We start from the raw sequence: 26,921 nt of genomic DNA, 5'->3' as shown, positions 1-26,921 counted from the left end.
ATTACAGCGCCAGTGATCAGGGTTCGATTCCCGTCGCTGTCTGTAAGGAGTTTATATGTTCTCCCATGTCTGCGTGGGTTTCTGCCAGGTTCTCCCGTTTCCTCCCACATTCCAAAAGACGTACGGGTAGGTTTATTTGAGTTTAAAAAGGCCGGCGCGGACTTGTTGGGCCGGAGGGGCCTGTTACCACGCTGTAAATAAAATTTAATTTAAAATTTAATTCTTAAAGGGTGGTGACCAGTATAGTGTGGTAATGGAAGCAAAAGATACGACAACACTATCTGCTGACAATACTAAACTAGGTGGGATTGGGAATATGAAGGAGAATATAATGAAGATTCAAGGGATATGGACAGTTGGGTGAGAACATAGCCAGTGGAATATAACATGGACAAAAAGTGACATCATCCACTTTGTGCAAATAACAGAAAAGCAAAATATTTGTTAAAGAGAGAGAGATTGGGTTGTGCTGATGTTCAAAGGAACCAAGATTTTCTTGTATACAAGTCACTGAAGGCCAGCATGCAGATGCAGCCAGGGATTGAGAGGGTAAATGGCATGTTAGCCCTCATTCTGAGAGTGTTTGATTCCAGCAGTAAGGAAATATCGTTGCAATTCTGATGAAAAACACCAACATGCTGGAGAAACTCAGCAGGCCAGGCAGCATCTGTGGAGAAAAGCAGGCGGTCAACGTTTCAGGTCAGGACCCTTCTTCAGGACCCTTCTTCAGGACTGAAGATAGCCAAAGGGGAAGCCCAATATATAGGAGGGAAAAGCAGAGCAGTGATAGGTGGACAAAAGAGGGGAGGCAAGATAGGTACAAGGTGGTGATAGGTAGGTGCAAGTAAGAGATAGTGATAGGCAGGTGAGGGGGAGGAAGGGAGAGCAGATCCACCAGGGGATGGGTCAAAGGTTCACCACTCTCTGAGTGAAGGAACATCTCATCCAAATGCGCCTCATTCCCCGGCGGATCTCTACTCCCTCTCATGGAGTAGAGGGAGTAGAGCAAAGATCACTAGACTACCTCCAGGATGGCTGCTTTGCTGCATGAGGAGAGTTTCAATATACTGCGACTGTATTCTTTAGAGTTTAGAAGAATGAGAGAAGATTTTATTGAAACATAAAATTCTTTGACACGTTAGACTAGATGCAGAGAGGATCTTTCCCCTAACGGAGGAGTCTAGGATCAGGGGACACAGTTTGAGAATAAGATGTAGGCCCATTTGGATGAGGTTTTACTTCACTCCGAGGGTGGTGAACCTTTGGAATTCTCCATCCTGAATGGCTGTAGAACCTCAATTGTTATATTCATTCAAAACAGAGATCGTTAGATCTCTGGGCACTAAGGGAATCAAGAGACATGGGAATCGCTAAGTTAAAAGAAGAGCCGTAGTGGAACAGGCTAAAAAGGACTGTATAGTCTGCTCCTGCTCTTATATCTTATGTTTTTATATGTGAGGAGCAAAGGAATTCTCACTACTTCCTGGAGATCATATCATCTTCAGCCCAGTAGGTGACCAGGTCATTTATTTCACTGTGGTACAAATTCACTGCTGTGTTTTCTCTGCATTACATCAATGAATTCTTTGGCTGTGAAGCATATTGTTTGTCCAGCAACCACAAAAACCACCATATAAAATATAGGTGCTTTATTAGACAGGATGCTTGCTTGACACAAGAGTTTTCCTACATTCAATGGTAAGTGGAAAACCGAAGGGATTTTTTTTCCACCTTCTGTAGTGCAGAGTGGCTGAGGTCAACCATAAAACCCCTGGCTGCTGCCCAGCCAAAAACAACTGAAAGTAAACCCATTCACATATAAATTAGCTTCTCTCCAAAGGCAGGTTCCATCATGAATGATCCAGGCCTTACCAGGCCTGTGTTAATTTCCATCTCGTTCCCCAGGCATCGCTTCACAATCACTGCAGAAATGTTGGCAGCATTTAAAAATAAATGTGTTATAATGACAGACATTATGAATATGAAATTGGCAGCAGTTCAGAGGATGCACATTTAGTCACACTGCCAAAGATTTGAAAGTGCCACTGTGTTTGAAGTTTAAACTAGGTCAGAGTTCCTTTTCTCAACAATATCTTGGGTGGGATATTGCATAATAAGGAGAAGCCTCGGCTGTTTAAGCACAAAGACCGGATCAGGGAGGTTGACTGTCATGCACTCACATTTCTTTATTGTTTCTTCAATGGGACAAGTTTGGCCAGTGATCAGGCTGTGGGTACCAGAGCTTGCAGAGCCAATGTCCTTTTGCTATGTCCTCAGCCACTGGCCAATGTGCCTTTTCCTTTTTGGATCTTTCAAGGTCAGGAGACAGACTTGCAAGTTGTGGCAAGCAAACCTTGACAGAGTATATTAGCATATGCACCAACTTCCACACACACAACTAATGAAAACGAGATGACTTTTGGAGTATACTAATCAAGAAAAAGAGGCACATTTCCATCTGAAGCAGTTCTGTGCTGTATAAAGGTGACAGCCATATGGATGTGTTGCAGAACGCATGTCTTTGAGTCAGAATGTTGTGGACTCAAGTCTCACTTGAGGCTGATTCTCCAGACACTACCATCAAAAATGTTAACTTTTGGATGTGACTTTAAACTGAACCATTGTCCTTCCTTCCAGTTGGCAACCTCAAAGAAGAGACTGTTACCTCTAATGTCCTGGCCAATATTTTTTCCTCTGCACTCAAAGTTGATTTGATTTTATTAGATTGCTGTTTGTAAGACCTTGGAAGAGCTTTGCTAGCTGTTCATCTGAAATATCCTGAGATTTTGAAAGATACAATATAAATTAATGCTTATTTTTTTCCCTAAAGGTAACAGAAGGACTGCATGATAAAAACATTTCTTCTCAGAGGTTAACCACAATAATTTAGGGCTAATTTTCCAAATCATGCTCTTCCCTCAACCAGTCAATAACCAATACATTTAAACCCACCTCTGTACAAAGTATGTTGTAGTTCTCTGGCAACATACAATTTCTACAATTCTAAAACCATTGAGCTTTATAAGATTAATTTGCCTGGGATACACATTGGGGACTTAATTCATAAATGCTTAGACTTGCTTACAAGACAGAATATCTTATCCTATAAATCTAGAGGTAGACAATGTTCATATTATAATGATGAATGATTGAAACCTTCATGAAATTTGGAATGACACAAGCTACCCGAGTGAATTTCTATAAAATGCACCTCACAGAATTGTTTTTCCCTGCTTTCGTAGATAGCAACTTAATAATTACAACTTAATTTAAGTGCAAAGATGTCCCAAAACTCATTCTAGTTCATTTTGTTCAAATATCATTTGAATGAAATGTTAAACCTAGGTCTCTTTTAACTCCACTCAACTTGCTAATAATGTTCTCACTGAAAATATTTGATGAAAAGCCGGAGAGTTATTTTGGTAACATGATCAATATACATCCCTCAACCATTATTCACTGAAAGGCACATATTAGCTGGTTATTTGTTCCATTGCTGTACGTGGGAATTTTTGGTGTAAATTTGTGACTGCATTTCCTACATTATAACAATCGCTTCATTGCAAAAGTACATTATTAGTTACAAAGCACATTGTCAATGTTCTCTCTTTCTCTTGCATTTGTGCTCTATGAAATTGACAAACTACATTTAAATTAAATACTAAATATTCAGAATAAAAATCTGCTCCATCTATAGTGTAAATACATAGCTGAATGAAGTATCTTTTTCCAGTCAAGACAGAACCAAAAAGCATCACCAATGAATACACATTAAAGCAAAACCCTTAATGAGGCTGTCTCATCAAATTTTGATGATTAGATCAGACACATGCTGAAACATGTGCAGAACGCATAAGACTTGACTTGTCCTAAGCTCTCAGCAAAATTATACACCAACCTGTCTCAAACCAAAAAGGGAGGAGGGCTTAAGAAGTTACAGATATCTAATACATAAAATATATGAGAGAGTCAGTCGATTAGCAGTTGTCACTTAATTTAATAAATCCAACAGAAGGCATGCAGGTTTGTTCTAGGGATATTGTAAATAAAATCAGCAAAGCCACTATAAAAATAGCTTGAACTGTGCAAAAACTGATTTCCTACCATTGGATCCAAATACAAAAGTCCACTAAAAAGATTATGCCCAATGCAAAGTTCTCCACACCATCAGCAATATTTCTTAATCCATGAAGTTTCTAACAATGATTAATAAATTTAATTATTTGCCCTGAAGAGCATTTGTCACTTCTTTTAAACAAAATCTTGCTTCCGATTTTACTTCAAAGGCCAGAATTCCATGGTATCATTTCCACAAAGTAGAAAAAATAAAGAAGTGAACAAGACAAGGTACTATTTCTACTGTACATGATTGCAGCATTAAAATGTTCCTTTCAAGAGTTGCTTTCTTGGAATGTAATGATTGTTGCTATGGGGCAGTCATTCTGTATTTGGCAACATCTCATTTGAGAAATAAAAAGAACCTTGCATATATATAATGCTTTTTTGCATCCTTAGTGTGTCCAAGAGCATGAAATGCCCTTTTTTTAAGATAAGCATTAGCTGGATGTTATATCCTAATTCATAGGAAAGATCAGCCAGAGTAGCTCATACACACAATGCCAATAGTACAATGCCAAAATGTGCTTCATCAGAAAAAAAGGAGAAATTGTTCAATACTGTAGAAAAAATGTTCTGCTCACTTTCAAATAGTGCCAAGAGATCTATCATGCCCTTCAGTGAAGGCTCTGAATTTAACTTTTGATCCTGGGGACAGTTCCTCTGACACTGCAGTGCAGCCGTTCCTTAATCTACGAAAGGGATGTGTTCCTGAGATATGTTTTTGTTATGTAAAATTTTGTAAATGGAAAAGGCTGGGAGAAACGCATTTTCGGTAATTTGTTACGGTGGATTCTGTGGGCAGAGAGTGGCATGCTATTCACTTTGGAAAAATTAGATTTGTGAATCAAAGCTGTGTACCTCAAAGAATCAATGGCTTTATAGTATAAATTCATCAATCAAATGTCTGTAAATTGAGGACTCCTTCATTGCCACAGCAGGATATTCATGGGACTGGAGAGGTACCCCCAACGATGTCTCCACAAAATCTCCCAAATGTACTGACAGGATAAGCAGACCACCATCAGTGTCCTCCCCCAGGCCAACATCACTGGCTTTTGATGCTCCAGTTTGTCCCAGCCACCTTCAATGGGCAAGCCACATCAGTTGCATGTCTGGACACCAAACTACTGAAACAGGCACACTATTTTGAGCTCCGTCAAGAGATCGAAAAACTAATGCTAGAATATTCTCATATTCTAGGAATATGAGAAAAGCCTCCTTGAAAATTGTGTGGGACATTCCTGGCCGATGACTCCTCAAAGGGAGGAATTATCATTCAGGAATAGATGCCTATGTGTCAAGAATACATGGAAGCCTAACAGAAATGGTGTAAGGAGCACACTAACTCACAAACTTCCCACCCCATCCATCAAATGCCTCAAGCTCTACCTGTGGCCAAGTCTGCAGATCCTGTATTATCCTCATTAGCTACAGAAACCACATAACTGGACTGGAAGCAGGTCATCCTAGACCTGAAGGATTGTCCGAGAAGAAGACTCTGTCAGTACAGCACTACAATGTCAGCCTAGATCATCTGCTTAAATCTTGAAGTGATTTTGTTTTAATCATTAACCTTAAGATTCACAGATAAGAATGCTACCAAATGAGCTGCACAAACAGAGAGATTTTTACTTAGTAGATCTACGTCTACATAACTTATTTAAAGAAAAGAAGGTTTGGATTTATATATACCTTTCATAACTTCAGGGCATCCCAAATTTCTTAAAGCCAATGAAGTGAAGTGTGATCACTGCTGTAATGTAGGAAATATGTCAGCTGATCTCTGCACAGCAAGCTTCCACAAATAGTAATGTGATAATGAGCAGATAATCTATGTTTAGTGGTGTTGGTCGAGGATAATTATTGGCCAGTGCTCCAGAGAGAATTACCCTGCTCCTCGTTGAACTATGTGCCTGGGATCTTTCAGATCAATTGGAACGGACTGACATGGCTTGGTTTGACAAAGGGATCTCCTGAGGTTGTGAGAAATGCATTATCGATGCAAGTCTTTTCTATCTTTTCCTATTTTTGCTTAAAACTAGCTGATTTTTATTATCTTCACAAGCCATTTATTCCTTGAATATCTCCCAATTAAATCGGTGCAACAAAAATTTAAAAGCTCTGGGGCATAGCATGAAGGGGAATATATCAAATACCTTTAACTATTCCTAATAAAAGAAAGCATTCTAAATGCCTTCTTAACCACCTTATTCATCTGTCCTGCTTTCTTTAAAGGTCTTTGGACATAAAGGACTTTTATCCTTGGAGCGTAGGAGGCTGAGGGGTAACCTAAAAGAGGTTTATAAAATCAAGAGGGGCGTAGATAAGGTGAATAGCCACATTCATTTCTGCGGGGTAGGGGAGTCCAAAACTAGGAAGTATAGGTTTAAAGTGAGAGGGGAAAGATTTAAAAGGGACCTGAGGGGTAACTTTTTCATGCAGAGAGTGGTGAGTATATGGAACAAGTTGCCAGAGGAAGTGGTAGAGGCAGGTACAATTCTGACATTTAAAATGCACTTGGACAGGTACACGGATTGGAAAGGTTTAGAGGGATATGGGCCAAATGCAGGCAAATGTGACTAACTCAGTTAGGCAGCTTATTTGGCACAGACGAGTTGGGCTGAAGGACCGGTTTCCATGCAGTATGGCTCCATGACTCTAACCCAAGACCCCCAGATTCTTCAATACCACTCAGTACCTTCTCAATTATTGTATATTTTCTTGCCACGTTTCACCTCCCTGCATTTCCTCACATTTATAGTCATAGAGTCAGAGTGAGATACAGCATGGAAACAGGCCCTTCGGCCCACCATTGTGCCAACCATTTTTCAACTAATCCTGCCCAAACCCATTTTATTCACTCCACATTCCCATCAATTCCCAACAGATTCTACCACTCACCTACACACCAGGGGCAGTTACAGTGGCCAATTAACCTACCAATTTGTATTTTTTGGGAATGTGGAAGGAAACTGGAGCACCCGGAAGAAACCCATATGGTCACAAAGAGAATGTGCGAGCTCCACACAGACAACATCAGAGGCCAGAATTGAACCAGAGTCACTGCAGCTCTACTTTCTGCACCACTGTGCTGCCCACTTCTCTGGATTAAATTCCATTTGCCATTTTTCTGCCAAACTAGCCAGCCGATTTATGTCTTCTTAAAGTCTAAAGCTCTCCTCCTCGCTGTCAACCACACGGCGATTTATTGTATGATCTGCAAATGTCTTTACCATGGCCAAGGATTAACCACAAATTCTAAGCCAACGCCCCAGTGTTGGTAACCCTGAGGGAGTGCTGACTATCAGAGGTGGAGTTTTTTGGATCAGATTTTAAATATCTGACCTCCCAGGTAGATATAAAAGATCCGAAGATGCTACTTTGTAAAAAGACAGGGGAGTTTCCCATGGTTATCCCTCAACAACAGAAAAATTAAGGTTGCTGAGTGCAATTTGGCTGTCTACATTGCAACACTTCAAAGATACAGCATGAAGACTAAAGCATATTGGGATGTTGTGAGTCTATAAAAGGCTCCATATAAGTCCAGATCTTCTTTTATAAAACATCTGTTCAATTAATTATTTCTGGAATTGACCAATTGCTTCCTTAGACAATTAATACAGTATCTGGATCTCTGTAAACTCATTGCAAAACAACCCATCTGACAAAATATCTACTCAATAACTAATATGGCAACTTCAATCTACCCTCAGAGTTACATGGCATGGAAACAGGCCCTTTGACCCAACAAATCCATGCCAACCAAGGTACCATCCTAAGCTAGTCCGATTTGCCTAGGTTTGGCCCATATCCCTCAAAATCTTTCCTGTCCATGTACCTGCCTAAATGTCTTTTAAACATTATAATTGCAACCACCTCTACTACTATCTCTGGCAGCTCATTCCATATACGCACAACCTTTTAACTCTTTCCCCTCTCATCTTAAACCTATGCCCTCTAATTTTAGACTCCACTATCCTAGGAAAAAGGCTGTGACCATTCACCTTATCTATGCCCCTTATCCTTTTATAAACATCTATAAGGTCACCCCTCAGCCTCCTTCACTCCAGGGAAAACAGTCCCAGGCTATTCAGTCTCTCCTTATAACTCAGGCCCTCCAGTCTCAGCAACATTCCTTTGAATCTTTTCTGCATCCTCCCCAGTTTAATCACATCCTTCCTATTGCATGGAGACCAGAAATGCATGCAATATTCCAGCTGCAGTCTCAACAAGATCTTGTACAGCCATAACATGATGTCCCAACTCTTGTTACAGCTATACAAGATGTTGGTGAGACTGCAAATGGAATATTGTGTGCAATTCTGGTCGCCAGGGTAGATGATGTCCTGTCCGATGAAGGCAAGTCTGCCATAGCCTTCTTCGCCAACTTCTCTACCTGTGCCACCACATTCAGGGAACTACGTACCTGTAACCCTAGGTATCTCTGTTCTACAACACTCCCTAGGGCCCTGATATTCACTTTTATGTTCTACTCTTGTTTAACTTCCCAAATTGCATCACTTCGACCAAAATATATGATAACACCATTGGCCTGCAACCTGCTATGCATTAATATTATTACCAGCTTCAGTGAGGTTGGTAGAGGGACTTACATTGACAAGGGTCTGGGGAGAGCTCCTCTGCTCTTTCTCACAGGGATGATATAGGATCACCTGAGAATGCAGATAGAATGTCTGTTTGACCTCTCATCCAAAATACAGATTCTCTGGCTATCTTCCTTCCTCTTTGGTTGTATGTTGCTTCTAAAATCCATGCCACATCTGAATGAACTGAGCAGTCTAAAGATGCAGTGCCACATTAAATTAATCTGCTTTCAGACCTCAGGTTCCATTGAAGCAGGCAACCTGGCCAGAAATCAGAATCAAGATAGGGTTAGGGATTTGAAACTTATTGATTGCAGACATCTGAGATGGAGAGGTAAGATGTTTGTTTATTGATGGTGTTGATTCATTCTCTTTGGTCTCGGCTTTGCGCATGACAGAAGGTGCAGAAAATCCCAGGTGTAAGCATCATTCCAAATGCCAGACTTTAACTTCAAAATGCCTCACATTTGGAATATACTTTGACAGGTCTTCTCCTTAAGAAAGAATCCTGAAACAGCCTTAAAAATACCAAAACATTCAGAAGGTATCATCAGAATCCTCTTTTAAATAGCCAGTTAGATTCCTTTAAATATACAACCCCTTTGCAGATGAATGCCTCTCAGTCATGAAACGTTTTGTGGATTTAAAATTCACCTGCAAGATAGACTCGTAGAACAATAGAGTCATAAAGTCATATGGCGCAGAAACAGGCCTGTTGGCCTTCTATGTCCATGCTAGCCATCAAGCGTCCTCTCTACTAATCCCACCTACCAGCATTTGGTCCATAGTTTTCTATGCTTCAGTGATCCTTTAAGATCCTTTAATGAAAGCAGCTTTCAGCTGGCAAAGCCATAAACTCTGGAATTACCTCTCTAAATGTCCCTGGCTTTAGCCGTCTTCTCTTAAACATTCCTTAAAACGCCTTGGACCAACCAACCTTTGGTCATCTGGCTAATAATGTGGTTTTGTGCCAAATTTAGTCAGACATCATTTCTCTGAAGCACCTCCAAGGCATTCTGCTACTTGGCATGGTAGCGCAGCGGGTAGCATAACGCTATTGCAGTGCCAGCGATTGGGGTTCAATTCCCACCGCTGTCTGTAAGGAGTTTGTACGTTATCCCCATGACTCCGTGGGTTTCCTCGGGTGCTCCGGTTTCCTCCAACATTCCAAAGACATACGGGTTAGTAGGTTAACATGGGTGTAATTGGGCGGCGCAGGCTTGTTGGGCCAGAAGGGCCTGTTACCATACTGTATAAATAAAGTTTTAAAGTTTTATAAAAAATTAAAGGCTCTTCACACATTCAAGTTGAGAGACCAATGGAATGGACGTTTATACCATTGTAATCTTCACATTCCACTTTCTCTTGATGTTTCATAAGAAGCCAATCTGAAGCCCAGTATATTTCTCATTGCTATGCCTCATATTTTTGTCAAGACACACAAGGAAGTTATTCAGACCATCTGCATTATGCCAGCTCTCATCCCCTTATTTATTTCCCTATAACCCATTCTCTCTTACATGCCCATCAAGTTCCCCTTGACATTGAGCAATTTACTGTAGGCAACCTACTAGAAGGTTTTTTTTGGGATGAGGAAGGAAACCAGAGTATTCAGGTGAAACCCATGCAATCATAGGGAGAATGTACAAACTCCACATGGAGAGCACCCAAGGTTGGAATCAAACCCAGGTCAATGGAGCTGTGCAGGTACACAACTATCCAGTCATGTTTTCCCCACTCAGTGCATAGTTACTCACTCAGCTATTCACATTATTTTGAATTCTCAACTGGTATATTGACTGTAATAATGCTGTCACAGGATTTGAACATGATGGATCTATCAGGAAGGGTTCAAAATTTCTCCTATTAAATTCCATCCCATCTTAAAAAGAAATTAACACTTAACATAAACATACGTACACATAGTTTATTTTCAAAAATGTTATCATAAAAGCTTCTTTCATTGATTTGTTGCATGCAAGTGTATCCTTACGAATTGGGTGAATCATCCAGATTGATTTTTGATACATTGTTGTACCAGGCACTGCCATTAGTTGGAAGTCTACTGCCTTCATTAAGGGTTAACTCCATCTCTGTTATTTATCTTTGCAATTAGCAATACTAAAGAGCCTGCAGTTACTACAACTAGGAATTTTCAACTCCAATCATGTGGGTACTGTGCCAATCCTATTCATATTAAACGTGTCAAGGAGAAGAAATCATCATGCTTGATTCAGAAGCAGCACTATTAGTTCCCCCAGTGGCTTGAAGTGGCTCATTATGCATCACTAGTATAAGTGCTTCAGTGGCAAACTGGATAGTATTGCTGGAGAACCATTATTGTAGTAAGAGCCATAACTAACAGAGCATAATTTTAACAATATAAAACAAAATTTAAACACACTAAAAGAGGCTGGAAAAGCATTTGCCATATGAATAAATTAGAAATAATGAAAAGTAATGGAAAGTAGATTCCAATTTAACTTACCTCTCTTTTAAGTAAGGAAGCTCTGCTTATTGAAGCTGTACCTTATCGAAGAGTATTTGCTCTCATCTGCCAACAGAAAATTCAAAAGAGTGATTAATGAAATGTATAATGGTAGCAATAGTGCTTTCACACTGGCAATCACTGGGAGAATGGAACCACAGGATTTTAATATGCAGTAGATTAAATACAGAAATTCAGGATATGGCATTATCAATTGAGGAGTTTCTTGTCAAAATCATATTGTTAACACCCCCAGGATTACAAGTAAACCACACTTAGCGTTTTTAATAAAAAAAATTCGGTCTTTGCATTAATTCTAATCGTTGAAAGACGCAAATTTAATCTTCACTATCCATATCTATGACTGCACCCCTGTAGATTGTAAACAGCTACCTTATTGCTGTCTTTAATGTATGGAGAATTTTTATCAGGGTCCTGTCAGTTTTGTGGTTCTCTGCAGCAATAAAAATGATCTTCCATCATTCTGTTAGTATAGTTGTAAAATTTAAAAGTTAGTATGCCACCTACTCTCTGATCACTTCATGTTCAACCAGGTTGTTTCACCAAATATGTCCCTTCTTTACATACAAAATATTTTGAAGCAAGATTATGTCATTAAAAATAAGTAGGGCATTGGGAGAATGAAAACTTGTGTACTTATATAGCATCCTATATATCAAAGGAGTTCACATTACAATGAATTACATTAATACTATATTATACTGAGGGGGAAGCAAAGTTACCAAAGTTTCTACTGCAGCTGTCACCGCTTTATAGCTGAAAGTGATAATTACTGTATATCTGTATGATACACAACAATAACATTATATGTGACCCCTGGGTTACAGGGGGGTGAGGAGCATTCCTAGAAAATGGCCCATATTGCGATTTTTCATAACGCAAAGACACGTCATCTACACATTTGTCAAAAAATGTGAGTTGAAAAAAAATGAATTTCGTGTTTACGTATTTACTTTTTTTCCAGATAAATTCCGCAAGAGCGAATTTTATTCTGTACCTCAATTTCTGGGTAGTGATTTATGAATTCTGTAAGGTCGAATCTCTGTAACCTGAATGGCCGTAACATGGAGCTTGCCGGTTATTGGATTTGCACATGCACTGTAATTGTTGATGATGTGCTTTCATTCTATTTATTTAACAAGTAGATTAGAAAAATCTTTAGTATAAATAGGGCTTATAGTTTTCTGGTTTTATTTTTGTTCCAGTTTGGGGATGTTTCTTTTGTTTAATATTCTTGGGTATTTCCATGATTTAAAAAAAAACTTCAGGTAAACGTGTCAACATTTAGCCTCAATTGCATCAAAATTGGCTATGGCAACAATAATAGCTGCATATTAAAAGACATCCATTGCCTATTAGACTTCTATAATTCTGGCATCTGCTTGAGCTCCTCAGTTGCATCACTGACAATATATGTATAATTTCAGCTGATCTAAACTCTATACACAGAAAGCTATATTCTTAAAACAAAATATATGATTTACATTATTAGAAATACTGATAACAAAGAGTCTTTTGGAGTAAGAAACATTTTCTAAGTGGGTCTTTGAGAATGATTTTTCAGCTATTATCAAGTAAAACCAAAAAATTCAGTCACTAAGTAAAATTTCTACATTACATTAGGGATCGCACTTTGAATATAGTTCATTACTTAATATACCCTTGAAGATGTCCTGAATTTATAAAGCATGCTTTTTTAAATGTTAAAAAAGCCACATTTATACAAATTTAAGACATTTAGGAGAGGGTAAACTGTAAAGTATCCAAATTTGCCAATAACGTGAAAATAGATGGGAGGGCAGGATTCTGCAACTCGATATAGATATATTGACCAAGTGGTGAAAAACTTGGCAAATTGAGTTTAATATGGGAAAGCATAAGGTTACATACTTTGGTAAGAGGAATCTAAAGGCAGACTATTATCTAAATAGTGAAAGATTGCAGATGAGTGAAGTACAGAGGGATCCAGGTGTTCTTATGCACAAATCACTAGAAGTTTTCAGACAGATGTAGCAAGTCACTACGAAGGCAAATGGCACATTGGCCTTTATTGCAAGAAGGTTGGAGTTCCAAAATAGGGACATAGTGTTACAATTGTACAGCTAGTGGTGAGCCCTTATCTGGAGTGCAGAGCACAATTTTGGTCCCCTTAGTTATGAAAGGATATACTGGCATTGGAAGCAGTTCCAAGAGAGTCACTAAGCTAATTCCTGGGATGAGAAGGTCACCCTATCACAAGTGGCCAAGAAATGTTCTTTTAAATTTAGAAGAATGAGGGGTGATCTTATTGAAACACAAACAATCTTTTGATTTATGAATCCTGTAAGGGCAAATCTCTGTAATCCAAATGGTCGTAACATAGATCCGGTATTGGATTTGCACATGCACTATAATTGTTGATGATGTGTTTTCATTCTATTTATTTAACAAGTAGATTGGAAAAAGCTTTGGTATAAATACAGCTTACATTTTTCTGTCTCTATTTTTGTGTGATAGGTAGATGTTGAGATTTTTTCGCTAATGGGAGAATCTTGAACAAGGGGACATAGGTACAAGATTAGGAGTACTCCTTTAAAACCGAGGTGTTTAGGGTAATGAATCTCTGGAATTCTATACCCTAAAGCACTCTGGAGGCGAGAACATCAGGGGTATCTAAAGGGGAAGTAGATAATCTTTTGAAAGATCAGGGAATTGAGGGCTCCGGGGAACTGAAATATAAGAGGAAATGAGGACTGGGCCAGATCACCCATGATCATGTTGAATGACAAGCAGGCTTGAAAAGCTGAGTGGACTACACTATTCTTATTTTCTTTTGTTCTTAGATTCATATGCTCCTCATTGTCACTTCTTGAAACCACAAGATTAACACTGTGGTATCAATAATGTGTATCAATGATAAATGGTATTGCTTTATTATTGTCACATGTACCGAGATCAGTGAAAAGGTTTTGTTTGGGTACATCCAGTCCAACCATGCCATACATAAGTACATCGAGGTAGTAAAAAGAACACCAGAATGCAGAATATAGTGTTGTAGCTACAGAGAAAGTACAGTGCAGGTAACTTGCAAAATAAAAGCAACACCTCTAAGGCTTAGAAAATAGAAGCAAAAATCTTCTCATATAAATAAAACTTTTAAAAGGAACAGGTTTGTAACTTTGAAGCTTAAATGTAAAGTAAATGTTATAGTTTGCAGCCATATTACAATTCTTGTTGAAGTAGGTGTGAACTGTTTGGCAATATTGAATTCTGAAGTGAAGGATTAACAATTTTAGTTTTAAGCCACTTCTTCAGTGTTGTTGTTATCTGGTGGTTTCTGTAAAACACTTGCAAAAGTAACATCAGTCTCTCAGTAGATGACTGAAAGTTGTGGTCAGCTTGGGATCATCAGCGACTACAGCAAAGGAAATCATTAGTTATTCACTACATAACAAGCTGCAAACAATAGAAGGAGGATGATAACCATCGCAGAGCTCTCCACTCCTATCCCCGCCAACTAAAGAGTCCAAGTCGAGTTATTAAACATGCCCACGGTTGACAGCACTTCCTCAATTGTGTGGCCAGCCTGTTTGGTGACTGATGAGCCACAGCTGGTTTAAGGATTCAAGTTCATTGAGGTTAGGCTGCTGCAGACTTCCTGAATAACTTCATTCATACAATCATCAAAAAAAATCTTCTTTCCCTCGCAAGAAAAGATTCCTGCAACACTCTGCCCGTATTATAGGATTTCCATGTCCCTTCAGGGATTAAAACTAAACATAAATTAATTAGAATAGCAAAAGTCATATATCATAGAACAGCCTCTCTTTTCTCTCAGCTTGGTTTTTGCTGCACTACTGCATGGCTTATTTGCTTGAGTTTCAGATCTTGAGAATACCCACTCACTGGAATGTCAAATTAATATCAAAGATCTAATAAAGTCATTAGATCCTGCATTTATAATCTGAGCTTGCTCCTCTCTGTCTAGTATACAGCGAAATGGAATTATTCCATTTGTTTAAATGTGATCTGTAAGCACTTCAATTTCAAGTAACAACTGGTTCAATTCTTTTTGCATGAATTATAAAGTAACTGTGCTTGTGCCTCAGAATACTGAGAACCAGAATATTCTGGTGCTCGAATAGAACAATAAACTCTATGCTTGCGCCCTTCTTCATGAGTCCTTATTACTGTATTATTATTGCTCCCGTTGTAGAAGGGCTGATATGTCTGTTGTTTGGAACGACTTCTAGCGGTAATAAGAATCTAAATATTTCTCCACTTTACAGAGCAAAGATAAGCTCTTGCTTCAGTATTGTGGATCAAATCCTTCTTCAATGAATACAAAACAATGTCAGGTCCTCTTCTGGTTTAAGAATACAAAGATTCCCTACATCCTTTCCTTGGAGTATGATGTTATATTCATTTTACGTCTTCTGTGAATGACAGAAACATTGCACATGCTGGAAATCTGAAATAAACTTATTAATCACTTATTCATTTATTGAAATAAGGTGTGCATAATATTGCATTAAAGATTAAATTACTTTCCTGCTTTTAATATGAAAAAGTGATAACAAGTTAATGTCTGACACATTCACGCTGCCTGTGGGGAATCAGGATGACTACATTTGCTATCTTATTGTTTTGATAGAAATTACTATAAAAGTATTAGCAGTTATTTAAGTGAGGAAATAAGGAAAGAATCATTTAGTAAATCCCATTAAAACCTACCTCATTGAACAAGTTTTTTCAATCTTAATGTCATTATGTCAACTGTGACTTGTTGGTTGTCTTGTCTCCCAGTTACAAAGATGTCGGGTTCAACTTCCACTCCAGAGACTTAAGCCCAAACACCTAACCTGATATACCAGTGTAGAACTGAACAGGCATACACTTTTAGATATGATGTTAACTTAGGACTCTGTCTGTCTTTGGGTAAAACATCCCATAAACAGCAGTGAAGCAATTCCAGGTATCCTGGCCAATTTTTATTCTTCAATCTGAAGATAGATTATCCAGTCATTACCTCTTTCTTCTTTCTAGGATCTTCCAATGCACGGAATACCTGCTGCACAAGAGTGACTGCCCTTCAAAAATACCTCATTGGCTGTAAAGCACTTTGGAAGGTCAAGAAAGTTGCTACATAATCACAAAATTACCTTCCAAGCAATTTTGTTTGATGACACTTCTGTGAAGCATCTTGAAATGTTTTACCACTTTTAATGTATTATTTGATTTACGTCATTGTGGTTGTTCTTAAGTAAGTTTATTTTTAAGGAATTTACCTTTCATAACTGCGAGCAGTAATGGATGGTCAAAAGATATATTTCTAACCTTGATAATAATATAGATTTCTTCTTGAAAAATGAAAAATACAGGAAACACAGGTAGAATTTGCAGAGGTTAGAAATCTGATATTCAGAAACATTTCTCGGTCTTCACTTACATAGCCATGCAACAATCATTTCAAGTACTGAACCTTTATATATTTTTGATTAATTTTGCACTCATCAATATTAAGATATTGGTGTCAAGAAAACACTTTTCTATTTTGAACACTCAGCTTCTTCAAATTTAGATGTAACAAAAAGCTCTTTGCACTCAACCTGTCTTAGCCTCAACATCAGAAGATCGTCCTCAGTTATAACTGTATGCTTTCTTTTCTGTCTAAGCTACCCAGCCTTCTTAAATAAAATCACCAATTTAATATTGAATTGTAGCGGTTTTATACATTGAGCTGAGCGGAGGCTGCAAATTTATTTGAAATCAGAGCCTCCAGCCAACAAACAGAGGAAGCTTTTTGTGCTCTCAGACTTGGCTGCATTGGAGTCCTGGTCTGAGCAATGAAAGGGCACATACCTCTCCTAAAAACTAAACCTTAAAGAGTGCTCTATAGCATGGTTTATGTGTTTTGGCATTAGTGTTATTTTCACTCATGTTAGTGGAGTTAAAAAAACTGCTTCTTCAATTGGATTACTTGCACTGGAAGAGAATAAATGTTGTTCATGCCATGTGTTAGCATTTAGATAGTGATGGAGGATAAAAATCCTGATTCTCTCCCTACTGCACAATGACACGAACTCTAATACCTCCACCATAAACCAGTTCAGAAGAAGCCAGAGGAATGGAACTTTCATGGTCTCAACTCGTGAGAGTACATAGATGATAGTGGATTAAGAACCCACTGTAAATCGCATCCAATTTCATGACTGTTCTGATATTTTACACTTTACCACATTACTCAAAGTTATAATTCCCACCCTCCCATTATCTTTGCAAATTAAGACATCAAGAATGGTATTCTTTACCCTGAAATTCTAAACCCAACCTGTATCCATTTACTTCTATAAAACATGAGAAATAAGAGCAGGAACAGGCCATCTCTGCCATTCATTAAGATCAGCAGCATTTTCCTGCAATTTCCCACATCCCTTAACGCACAGAAATCCATTGATCTATGTTTTAAATCAACACCATGGCTGAGTTTCCACAGCCCTCGATGGTAGAGAATTCCAAAGTTCCACCACCTTCTGAGCAAAGAAATTTCTCCTCATCTGATTCCTAAATGGACTACCCCACATTCTGAAAATGTTCCTCCTTGGTCCTAGACTCCTAGATCAGAGAAAAATCGTCTTTGCCTCAAGCCATTTTAGGATTTTGTATAGGTTAAGTGGTTGAGAGGCTGAGTGAGCAAGGGCTTTTCTCTTTGGAGAGGAGGAGGATGAGAGGTGACTTGATAGAGGGGTACAGGATAACAAGTCATAGATCCAGTGGACAGTCAGAGACTTTTACCCAGGGCGAAAATGGCTAACACGAGGGGGTATAACTTTAAAGTGATTGGAGGAAGGTATAAGGGGGAATGTTAGTTTTTTTTACATAGAGAGTAGTGGGTGCATGGAATGGACTGCCAGCAGAGGTGGGGGAGGCAGATACAGTAGGGACATTTAAAAGACTCCTAAGAGATAGCCACATGAATGATAGAGAAATGGAGGGCTATGTGGGAGGGAAGGGTTAGATAGATATTAGAGCAGGAGAAAATGTTGGCACAACATCGTGGGCTGAAGGGCCTGTACTGTGCTGTTATGTTCTATCTTCTATATGTACGTTTCGACAGGATCTCCTCTGATTTTTCAAAACTCTACAATCCAAGTCTAATCAATCTCTCCTAATACAGCAAACCCGCCATCCCAGAACCTAGTGACTCTTCACTGCACTCCCTCTATGGCAAGTATATCCTTTCTTAGGTAAAGAGAGCACAGCTGTGTACAATACTCCAGCTGTGGTCTCACCAAGGCCCTGTACAATTGTAATATGACTTTGTTACTCCTGTATTCAAATCCTCTCATAATAAGGGCTAACATTCCAATTTTTCCTCTCAGCTGATTGCTGCACCTGCGTGTTGGCCTTTAGCAACGTGTGTACAATCATAAAATCAACACTCCCCTATCTCTCACCATTTAACAAATACAGGTCATCCTTGGGATATGAACACCTGACTTATAGGCACCCTAGGCACCATATGAATGAGGACTTGAGAGACCAGTGAGATGGATGGGGGTGGATTTATCAGTAGCTCCGGGCGTCTTCTGCCGGGTGGGAATGAGGCATTTCCGCGTGCCATCTCTCCCTCCCCTACCCTCCTCCCCCTTTCCCCGCTGAGACACAACAACCTGGGGCTGGGTCGAGCCGAGCAGAGCTGGGAGTGCTGAGCAGACTCACTCGGTCACTGAGTCAGTGAGGTGGGCTGGTGGCCGCTCTTCCCACGTCTGCTTGCTCTCCCACCACAGTTGTTTCTGTGATCCTCTCCCATACACTGTTTTCAATCATTTCTGTCTTATGAAAATCTTCGATTACTAACAGTTCTCAGGAACAGCACCCTGTCGTAACCTGGGGACTGCCTGTATTCTGCTATTCTGTTACGTAAAGTGATTAAATTCATATTTTTACACATTGTTTTCTACCTGCCATGTTCTCACCCAACTTACTCAGATTGTCCTTTTCCCCTTGAAGTCTCTTTGCATCTTCCTTGATATTCACAATCCCACCACCAGCAAATTTGGAAATAGGACATGTGGTCCCCTCAACCGAACATTTGATATGGATTGTGAATAGCTTGGGCCCAAACAACAATATGCATGAATCAACATGAGTCATAGGCTGCCAAGCTAAATGCATTTATTCCCATTCTTTGCTTTCTCTCTGATAACCAATGTCAATCCATGTCAATGTATTACCTTCAATTACATGTGTTCTAACTTTATTGACCAACCTCCTGTGTGAGATCTTTTTAAACCTCTTCTGAAAATCTAAATACACCACGTTCCTCTTATCTATTCTATTAGTTATTTCAAAGAACTCCAGCAGATTAGAACGTGATTTAGTAGGAAGTCCCAGAAGAATCCTAGAGATTTACCCCATCTCTCTCTTTCTCTCTCACTCTAGAAATCTATGGACATCTTTTACTGAAGATGAAAGGACTGCAAACCAATGCATTCAGAGATAGCAGTACATGTGGGATTGGCTACACTGGCCTCCTTTAACAACAATGCTGGTGGTTAAAGAGAAAAAGGCAATTTTAGCTCAGGTGTTGGGGAAAAATGACAAAAAGTAAAACAAACTACTGAGGAGGTAATGGGTGAACATAGCGCCAGGAGTTATTTGTCACCCTATGGCAGCTCTGGTGAGATCACAATGGAGGCTCCATTTCCAACCTCCAATTATTCACAGCCTTAACTTGTTGCCAGAATTTTCCCATGACAAAGCTCCATTTGAGACATTATTACCGAGACATTTATCCCCAATTGGTAGCACTAAACACACTACATTGTTGTATCAAAGCATTGTAAACTGCATCCAAAAGTCATTCCTTTGACATCAATAGAATACACTTTGGAGGTAAAGTACAATGCATTAACTCAACTATATTGAGAGTGTAGCACTGTTGACTAGCAATCCATTTCAACTTTTGACACCAAGGGGAAAGAGTTGCATTCTGGATAAAGTATTGGACTAGTAGCCAGAGTTCTGGGCCTGTGATCTGGGGGTGTGAGTTCTAATCCCTTCATGGCAGTTAGGAAATATAAACTCATGTAACCAAACAAATCTAGGCATCTTTTTTCTAAAAAGCGAGCTTCAGTTACGGACAAATCAATGAATTATCCTAAACCCAAGTGGTTCACTGATGTCCTTCAGATAAGAACACCTGCTATCTTTACCTGAGCTGGCTCGTGTCTAAATCCATGCCCACTAATTTGGTTGATTCTTATCTACCTCCTCAATTCTGGGGCAAGTGGGAATGGACAACAGTGTTATTCATGTTCCATGAATGAATAAAAAATATCCAACAAATACTATTTGCTCTGATCTAATAATAATTAGATTCACCTATGACCTCTTTTAAATTCACGATGAAGAGTGCTGTGTTAAAGTAAGTAGGACTGTAAAGTGCTCTGAATAGGTACAATGAGTAGGAACTGTAGCTTCACCTCTACCGTAGTTGATAGGATTCTGAAATGGTTTTTCAAATGAGGTTTCCCATATTTCTGCTCTCACCCCAATCAGGGAAATGGTCTCCCATGTCATCACATTCCACCCTACCTCATTCAATGGACCTCTCTCTGTAATTTCTACAACCTTCAATGAAATGCCAGCACCAGACACATTGTCCCCTTCTATCTTGCCAGTCCTGTCTTGTCAGGCCAGTCCTGATGAAGGGTCTCGACCCAAAACATCGCCTGTCTATTTCCTTCCAATAGATGCTGCCTGACCCACTGAGTTCCTCCAGCGTTTTGTGTGTTGCTCCAGATTTCCAGCATCTGCAATCCCTTGTGTCTACGATGTCCCCTCCTTCTCATTTAAAAGAGACTGTTCTTTCTGCAACTCCCTGGCTTATTTTACAATTCTTACCAATCCCACCCTTTCTCATGGCATTTTCCAAACCCAGAAGATGCCCTTTTACCACTTCCCTTTGCACTGCGCAGGATGCCAAACACACATGTAAGGTGAAGCAGCAATTTAGCTGCACTTCTTTCAACTTAGTAAGCTGCATTAGATGCAATGCAGCCTGCTCTGTACTGGAGAAACCAATTGCAGAACGGATAACCACTTTGCAAAGCACCTCTGTTCAGTTCCCAAGGGTGCCCCGAAGGTTCTAGTTGCCTATTACTTTAATTTTCCTTTCCAGTTCCACCCTGACCTCTGAATTTGGCCTCTCACATTGTCCCACTGAAGCCCAGCATAAGTTCACAGAACGGCATTTGATCTTGTGATAAGGCACATAATATCTATTAGGGTTCAACACGGAACTCAATAATTCCAGGTAACTGGCCTTTGCAGTTCTGATGAAAGATCATCAATCTGTGACATTCACTCACTTTCTTCTCTTTCTGCAGATGCTGCCTGACTGGTTGGGTATTTCCAGCATTCCCTTTTATTTCAGATTTTTAAAAATGGCAGCATTCTATATCTCACAGTTCCAGCATTATCTTTTTTCTCCCTCCTCTGACATCATCCATCTCCTATTTAAGCCTCCTCCAGGTGGACCGTCTGCAACTAATAAACCTTCAGAAACCTCTCTCAGCTGACATCATCACTGCTTGCATCACTGTCTCTCTCAGTCTCCACCCAATCAAAGACACTCCCTTTGTTCTCTCGACCTTCCCCTAGTCCTGTAACTCAAAACATGCTTGTTTTCTGACTTTGCCTAGTTCTGTGGATAGGTCATTGACGTGAAACATTAACTCCATTTCTCCCTCCACATGCTGCCTGAGCTACCATTTCCAGTATTTTCGACTTTTATTTCAGACTTCCAGCTTCTGCAGTGTTTTTTTCTGCATTCATATCAACTTGACCAACACTACTTTAGACTCAGTGGTCTAGATCCCAAAGTCAAATTCAAATGGATTCAGTTAGCTAAATTGAAAGGAAAATTTCTACAAATATCGTTAAAAATGGTGCCAAGGTATTAGAGTTTCTAAACTACAAGTAATCAGTATATCAGAAAATGCAAACAAGAAGGCAGGAAAGAACTGTGGTGAGCCAGAGTTTCTACCTGTGCTGCCCATAAAAGCTCTTCTGTGCACCAATTCTGCCTTCTGGCAGAATGACTCATTATGGCTTTCCTCATCCTCTTCAGTCTAGACTTAAGAAATTCATTCATTGTCACACAAATCTATCATCCAAGTAATAAAATCTCTATCTTTCAGTTATCTAATTTAAATTTGCTACTCAAAATATTTCTTTAAAAAAAGTTTTTTTGAAAAGTAAAAACCTAAAGATATAAAAATCTACATACCGGCCCTCAACCTTATTTGCAACCTTCACAGAACGGATACATGGAAAAATAACCTTCTTGATTAATGAATAAAATAGAAGCATACTAGAGATTATTTTTTAATGTCTGTTTGTTGGAACAAACTCTTAAAGCTAGGTACTGCAGAATCTGAAAATGCTCAGCAGATCAGGCAGCAACTGGGGAGACAAACATGTTATTTGGCTGGATCATGTTGACCTTTAGTTATTGGTTCCATAGAGAGCCCCCGGGTGGCTAGAGTGCACACACTCCTGACTTCTGTGCCTGAACATAGCAACATGCAAGTCAAGAAGGAGCTGGAGGTCCAATGTTGGCACATGTGACCACTCATTCCAGCCCTGGACTTAGTGCAGAGTCCAGTGATGAGGAACAACTATCCTGAGCTGGGGAGCTGGATGCACATTTCTTTAAGCCAGAGATAGCTGGTGTACACAATACAATGTCATTTGTTTGATTAAAATGACGTGCAAGTGAATGCTGTTCTTCCTTCTTTTAATGTTTTAATTAATTTATAGCACGTAAGCATGTTTCTAATTAAATTTATTATTTTTTCTTTCAATTGTTTTTGTTTTTTTTTAAAACTCTTTTAATCTTCTTAAACTGCTTTTAAATATCTTCCAGGACAGTCTGGGGGCTTGGCCTCACAATCCACCACCTGAGGTTAAGTTGCCATACAAAAAGTAAATGCAGTTGTGGCAATGTTACAGGCAGTGGCCCAGATTATTCATAAAACATTAATTCTGTTTCTCTTTCCACAAATGCTGCTTTACCTATTATGTATTTCCAGCCTTTTCTGCATTTTTTATTATACAAACTAACTCCATTATGGCTTTTGTGAATTTCCAACGCATCTCACTTTTCGTAGCGAGGCCAATGCAACTAGTCAGGAATTTTCAATTTGTCTGCTTTAGAGGGTGCAGTAAGCAAACATACATTCAGAACGTGGAGACATAAAAGACTGCAGATGCTGGAATCTGAAGCAAAAACTCAAAATGCTGGAGGAACTCAACGAGTCAGACAGCATCTGTGGAGGGAAATGGACAGTCGACATTTTGGTCGAGACCCTTCATTTAGACTGGACATTAAGAACATGCTTAATGATTATCGAGTGGGGGACCTACAGTATATTATATCCGAGACCCTTTGGAGTTCTGATGAAGGGTCTTCAGCCTGAATTGTTAACACTGTTTCTCTTTCCACATATGCTGCCAGAGAAGCTGAGTATTTCCAGCATTTTCTGTTTTTTGTTGGGATTTCCAGCATCTGCAGTTTTTATTTGATTTTCATTATTCCCTTAAGTGACTGGCTTCCTGGACCATTTCAGAGAGCAATTAAGAGTCAACCATTCTGTTGTGAGCCTGGAGTTAGATACTGGCCAAAATGGATGATGATGACATATTTCCTTACTTAACATATGATAGGTTTTAGAGCAACCCAGAAATTTTATGAACAACATCACCAATTCTATTTTTTATAACTCCATTATAAACTCCAATGGCTAATAACCATACAAAGAATAACTTGGGTATTGTTTTAGCTAGAGCTAGGTATTTGGGTTAAGTAAATTTTTTAAATTTGTGTACAGGCAATACAGTCACCAGTTAGGTTCCCATGGACTGTCTGTCTCTGACAGTCCCTAAATTAAGGTGCCAGTTAAGAGCAGACAATGTCAGTGGGTCTGAAGTCGGAATAGACCAGGCTGAGTAATGATGACAGACATTCTTCTATAAAGGACATTAGTGAATAGGAAGGCTTTTAACTACAACCTGGTAGTTACATGATCACTGAGTTACTTGGATTTATATTGCCCACATCTATGGACTCATATCTCCCAATCAATAGTCCAGGTCTCTAGTTCAATAATTTATCCAATCTGCTACTGCGCTCTGTTCATCCTGGGCAGAGGTGTACTGATCTAAGTTATTTCAAACAATACAGTGGAAATATTAATCACATTATACACCATGCTAGAATAACTATCAGATCACATTCCTCAACACTGCATGGATATATGGTGAAACATCCATATTGTGAAGATAAGCAAAACAAACTTCAAAATCAGCCAAATTGACATAATTTAAAAGATAAATGCAAAGGAAAATGATGCTAGATATCTGAAATTAAAAAAAAGAAAATGCCAGTAAGTATTCAAGTGGTCAGGCAACATTTATGAAGAAAGAAACAGAGTGCAGTTTTTAGACTGGTGATCTTTAATCAGATAAAGATTGGATAAATGACTTAAAAATTATAAAATAACAGGAAGTATATAGAGGTTGGTTATTCTCCGAAAGAGCTAAATTAATGATGTGTGTGATCAATTGCTGGATCTGGCAGAGTCTGTTGATATACCTCATCCTTCCCTTTCGGGTGTCTTTTGTCCTGCTCCTGAATATCCAGGGCTGTCTGCTCTGAGTTTCAAACCACCTCCGCCCTACACCTCCCCCCCCCCCCCCACCCCCCAGAACCGAATCTGGCTGAATTGGTCTCGGATGAACACAAATCTATTTTCCAAATGCTTCTTGGACTACAAGCTTGGAAGTGGGCCAGAATTATGTGAAACCATTCACGGTGCTGGATGGAAGAGGCAGCGGGGCACCAGCCTACAGAGGGTCTGCATTTCCTTGCTGTCAGTCAAACTCTTGAAATCAAGATATGGTGGATGACAGAGAAAAGTGAAAGTGATGGCTTGTGCGCACTTGTATTTGCAACCCCCACACTTTCAGCATTTAAAATTAAAGCACGAAAATCCCAGCCTACATTCCATAGTTAAAACTCCTATATGAAACGCTGCATATTAATAGTTTTCAGCTTTGCATTTTTACATTGTATAACACTAATGATATATATAATGAAGTCCTTAATAAATGAAATAAAATATAACACTTTGACAGGACAGTGGTGTACTGAGTTAAACAGAAAATACAGTAATCCTACAGTATCCACCTAGGCTACAGTTCAAAATAAACTACTTTACATCTTATGCACCCAATATTAAAATGCCAAGCCTTGGGGATATATATATTTTTTTATGGAAAAGTTAATGCATTTCAGTTCAAACAGTTGCACGATGTTCATCTTTTTTGTTGGCATCCCTCTTTCTGTCTTTGCACTTAAAATGGTTGGGTTAGCTTTTGAACAGATAGGCAGCTCTTTAGTCAATCAATCATTCCATCCACAAAGCTGAATATAATACAACCCACTATGCCCTTTCTTAACACTAGCATTAAAGGCCTGTTAAGGTCATCAATGACGCCAAATGTTATTTCTAGCAGCAAAAGGGCACTCAGTCATGCCGACACCAAATGGCACTGTTAACTGCAAATGAGTTAAAGTGTGTGTCAAGCCTTGGGTTGAGTCTGAATGAAGGGCTCATTCAATTTAACTACACTGTGTCAACAGCGCAGACCATTGATTGAGGCTACATTCCAATATTAACTCTCAAAAAATCTTTCTAGAAACTCTCATCTCAGATTCTACACTTGTAAATAGAAATCTCTAAGGCAAAACTCAATTACTTTATACCAATAATTCAAAATTCTATTTCCATTGGGCATAATGTGGAATAAATGTCCTATTGCTAAAAGTTATTGCTGTTAAAATAGAACTTTGGATTATTTCCATTTCCTCATTGCACTTATCACATTTAAGTTAGGAGTACTGCTTGCTAGCAAAAGGAATTTGGGATCCTTGACATAGGTAGAGCAATTGATCCCAAGTCAAACACTGTCCAAGCCTATACATTACACTGGTTATGTGCAAGTTTCTCAGTACATTTAAGTAGTCAGACTGGATTAAGATGTTGAAGGCTCCTTTTGAGAGAATGACATTGTGGCCTTGGGACAGATTTGATCTCAAGAAATAGAATGGTTTGAATGGCCAGTTAACCCCTTCTAGTGGATCTGGAGTTTTGGTTCCCTTTCTTTTTATGCAGGCTGTATCAATACCTTTGTTTATCGGAGGCTCTCATATTCCTCCCATTAGGTATTGTCTCCAATTTGCAATAAAGCTTGTACCTCCTTGTTTATTTATTTAGTGTTTTCTTTTGTTGGCACTCGCCAGTTCTACTTTCAGCTATGCCAGTAGTTACTCTGTGAACTGATGACCATGGCATCTATTTGTGCTCACAAATATACAATTTGTGAAAGTGCTGAATTGGTATTTATTATTCATTTATGTTATTCTGTTTGTGCATCTTCTTTTAAGTGTTCAATGGAATGTAACTAAAAGTGCTCCAAGTTATATAAGTTTACCACATCCTTGGAAAATAATTTGCACAAGAAGATACAGACTTAATGAACCAACTTTTTAAACTGATCCAAACAACAACAATCTTCATTTATGTTGCATTTTACATGCAGCAAAAATCCCTAAGGTGCTTCAGATCCACATATGGAGA

General features: G+C 39.0%; 1 protein-coding gene across 2 annotated transcripts in view; it reads right to left on the bottom strand.

Annotated features, from left to right (window-relative positions):
* gli2a (GLI family zinc finger 2a) overlaps positions 1-26,921 on the bottom strand; it is a 374,584-nt gene that overhangs the window by 309,167 nt on the left and 38,496 nt on the right. For both annotated transcript variants that reach the window (XM_052013099.1, XM_052013121.1), the window contains exon 2: positions 11,212-11,277. The gene's annotated coding sequence lies outside the window, so the exon portion shown is untranslated. The remainder of the gene's footprint in view (positions 1-11,211; positions 11,278-26,921) is intronic.

This window comes from Pristis pectinata, chromosome 1 (assembly GCF_009764475.1).
Source record: "Pristis pectinata isolate sPriPec2 chromosome 1, sPriPec2.1.pri, whole genome shotgun sequence".
Lineage (NCBI taxonomy): Eukaryota > Metazoa > Chordata > Chondrichthyes > Rhinopristiformes > Pristidae > Pristis > Pristis pectinata.
This window is presented reverse-complemented; position numbering and strand designations above follow the sequence as displayed.